Raw genomic sequence first — 4297 nt, 5'->3', positions numbered from 1 at the left:
GAAAAAAAAGCCCGCATGTTTTCAAATGATAAATTAAACAATATGAATTTATTGAAGTTGATGAGTTAATGATTATCATTTTCAGCCACTTGTGTTTAGATTTCTTTAATTTGGACATTATTAGAGGAGGTGCAGGGAAACACAAATTTGAAATGTTCAGTTATCTTAATTATTTAAAAGAATTGAAATTGTTCAAAGTATTTTCTTAATAGATGTGCAGCATAAACTGTAAGTTGTTAATTATTTCATTATCTTTTACTTTTGGTACATTTAATCATTTTATGACTGTTACACCTATAATGAGTGAATTAAAGATTGTACCTGCTCCCCTTACTTGCATTAGGACTTGCTCTATCCTGCTGCCTGGGGTGTTTAAGAAAAGGACGAGACATCCTCTAGCAGGGAAAGTGAGCACAGCAGCAGTTAATTCTGAGTGAAGATCGGGCCGTAGTCTGAGGTGCAAGTGCTCTGAGGCTGTGGACTGTGTCTTCTATTAGGTCAGGTGAGTGTGAGGATTAGAAAACAAGAGCTGGGGTGGAGGACACATGTGGGTCTGCGTAACAAAGAATATGGTGTGGGTATAAACTTGTCCATGTTTTGGATCGGGTCAACCTAAAACCTTTCCACTGTTAAAGATTTGGCACAGCAAGCAGGGTTTGTTATTCGGGGAACAGACCAGATTAAAATTGTAGATGCAGAGATCAGGTGCCTCATCTTGGATAAGTTAATGACGGTGACACTCATCCCGGGATAGGTCGGTTTTTCAAATGCAGCGGTGTAGTAGATTAGTCGAGCTGGATCTAATAATCTGAGAAGACTGTGCATGCCCGCGCTGATTGAAGGCCCATATATATTGAGTCTAGAAAACATGATCAGCAAGTCTTTGATAGGCTGCAACAAAATGACGAAAGAACGGGCGCAATCTTTCACACAAGTGGAGCAGGACCTGTTACTTGAAGGATATGAAGAATTTCAAGAGTTTATCTGTACAAGGGGTAACACTGCAAAATCAGCCCAAACTGGAAAAGATGGCTGGCAAAAAGTGGCCGACAAATTAAACACGTAAGTAGTGTGCACTGTACGTACTGAATGCAGCGTTTCATTTCCTATGTGTCACATTAATTATTATTTAATATGTCATAATTCCAGATCAAACGTGAGCACAAGGAGAACATGGGAACAGGTTAAAGTGAAGTACAAGAATATACTTCAAACTGGTAAATATTGGTATTTAACTATTTAAAGAATTGTTGACATAAAGAATCATATATAAAAGAAAAAACATTAATTTGAAAACTAATAAGAAGAAGGCAGACAAGCAAAAAACAGGTGGAGGTCCACGCAGTCCAGACCTAACCCCTGCAGAAGATTTGGCTCTCCAGCAAATGCCCATCGCCTGTTTCTGAGGGCATTCTGGAGGAAGCTCCTCCTCAGAACCAGTGGCAGGATGCAGTGATAACTCTATTTCAGGTAAAGGATGGTCATTGCATATATTTTTGTCCTCACGTGTGCCATAGGTATGTCCCATTTAGCCCTCTTTTTTATTTTGTTTTTTTGTTGGGTCAATTGCAGGGAATGTCATATGCCTAGAACCTGTGTCTGACCACCGAGCTATTGACGAATGTCAAATATTTGATGAAGACACTGTGTCTGATTATTCTTCAGGAGGAGAGGGTAAATGTTCTAAATGTTTGAACAAACTCCACTCTGATCAGCATGATGTGCTAATCGTGATATATCTGTGTTGCAGGAGCCCGTAGCCAGCACACATGTACCTTTGGAACAACAAATCCATCAAAAAAGGAGATGGTGAGGTTGGTTGGTTTGCCATCTGTTGTACTTGATACGAAATGATTCAAAATGATATACTGTGTATACAATATAGAGGAAAAAAGGCATTTGTAATTGTGTATTTGTTTGCAGAAAAATGTGAGGGCTCTATACAAGAGATATCTTCATCAGAAAGTAATGTACAGGAAACTAAAAATGAGGAAAATACAGCAGGACATTGAACTTCATGAACTGAAGACAACCAAAATGAAGTTGCAGATAAAAATACTAGAAAAACAATTGGTAACAAAATTGTCTTCTCTTTCCCATGATGTGTATGCGTGAGTGTATCCTTAATTTATGTTCTCCTCCTTACAGGCTGAAGGTCCGTAATATATAATAAATCAGTTTTGTGTGAAACCACTGTTGTCTTTTTCATTGAAAATGTTGGGCCACAATTCTGTCTCTGGCAGCTCTTCCACTGGTTTGCTCAAGGTGCACTGGGTCAAGGTCATCATCAGGCTGCACAAAAACCTCAGGGACTCTCTCTTTTCTGATGGTCGCTATGTTGTATAAGACAGAGCATGCAGCAATTATGTCACATGCTCTGTCAGGTGCAACCCTCAGCCTTTTTAGACACTGAAATCTCTCCTTCAGATGGACAAAGGTCATTTCAATTCGTGCCCTTGTCCTAGACAGAGCTGCATTATATTGAGTTTGTGGCACAGGGTTGGGGTCAGGAAACGGGGTCATTAGAAAATTCCTACAGGCATATCCCCTGTCCCCAAGTAGGATTCCATCATGATGACCTGTGGAATATGTAAAAATTGTGAATACAAAACACACATCACCATGATTAATAATTAGATTATTACTTTGTTCAAATGTCCGATACAGGTGTGACTCCTTAAAAATTCTAGAGTCATGAACAGACCCTGGCCATTTAGCCTCCACATTTAATACAAGGTGGGATGCATCACAGATCATCTGAGAATTGATAGCATGTACTGTAGGTCAAACAATTTTACTGTCAACATACCTATTGGCTATCTTCAACTCTTTCAAAAGTGACATTACCTGCATGTTAATACTGTGGAAACCTTTTCTGTTCACGTAATCTGGCTCATTTGGACCTGATGGGGCCTTTATTCGAATCTGTGTACAATCCAGTGCCCCAATCACATTTGCAAATCCTAGGTAATGAGAATGTTAGCCTGATTGTGAGATTCTTTATGGAATTGTGGGTGTTTTTTCCTGTGTATTACAGTGCATCCGGAAAGTATTCACAGCGCATCACTTTTTCCACATTTTGTTATGTTACAGCCTTATTCAAAAATGGATTCAATTCATTTTTTTACTCAGAATTCTACACATAACACCCTTATAATGACAACGTGAAAAAATTAACTTGAGGTTTTTGCAAATTTATTAAAAATAAAAAAACGGAGAAATCCCATGTCCATAAGTATTCCCAGCCTTTGCTCAATACTTTGTCGATGCACCTTTAGCAGCAATTCCAGCCTCAAGTCTTTTTGAATATGTTGCCACAAGCTTGGCACACCTATCCTTGGCCAGTTTCGCCCATTCCTCTTTGCAGCACCTCTCAAGCTCCATCAGGTTGGATGGGAAGCGTCGGTGCACAGCCATTTTAAGATCTCTCCAGAGATGTTCAATCGGATTCAAGTCTGGGCTCTGGCTGGACCACTCAAGGACATTCACAGAGTTGTCCTGAAGCCACTCCTTTGATATCTTGGCCGTGTGCTTAGGGTCGTTGTCCTGCTGAAAGATGAACCGTCGCCCCAGTCTGAGGTCAAGAGCGCTCTGGAGCAGGTTTTCATCCAGAATGTCTCTGTACATGTCTGCAGTCATCTTTCCCTTTATCCTGACTAGTCTCCCAGTTCCTGCCCCCCACAGCATGATGCTGCCACCACCATGCTTCACTGTAGGGATGGTATTGGCCTGGTGATGAGCGGTGCCTGGTTTCTTCAAACGTGACGCATGGCATTCACACCAAAGAATTCAATCTTTGTCTCATCAGACCAGAGAATTTTGTTTCTCATGGTCTGAGAGTCCTTCAGGTGCCTTTTGGCAAACTCCAGGTGGGCTGCCATGTGCCTTTTACTAAGGAGTGGCTTCCATCTGGCCACTCAACCATACAGGCGTGATTGGTGGATTGCTGCAGAGATGGTTCTCCTTCTCGAAGGTTCTCCTCTCTCCATAGAGGACGCCTGGAGCTCTGACAGAGTGATCATCGGGTTCTTGGTCACCTCCCTGTTTAAGGCCCTTCTCCCCCGATCGTTCAGTTTAGATGACTGGCCAGCTCTAGGATGAGTCCTGGTGGTTTCAAACTTCTTTCACTTACGGATGATGGAGGCCACTATGCTTATTGGGACCTTCAAAGCAGCAGAAATGTTTCTGTAACCTTCCCCAGATTTGTGCCTTGAGACAATCCTGTCTCGGAGATCTACAGACAATTCCTTTGACTTCATGCTTGGTTTGTGCTCTGACATGAACTGTCAACTGTGGG

Source organism: Polypterus senegalus, chromosome 4 (genome assembly GCF_016835505.1).
Source record: "Polypterus senegalus isolate Bchr_013 chromosome 4, ASM1683550v1, whole genome shotgun sequence".
Taxonomy (NCBI): Eukaryota; Metazoa; Chordata; class Cladistia; order Polypteriformes; family Polypteridae; genus Polypterus; species Polypterus senegalus.
This window is presented reverse-complemented; position numbering follows the sequence as displayed.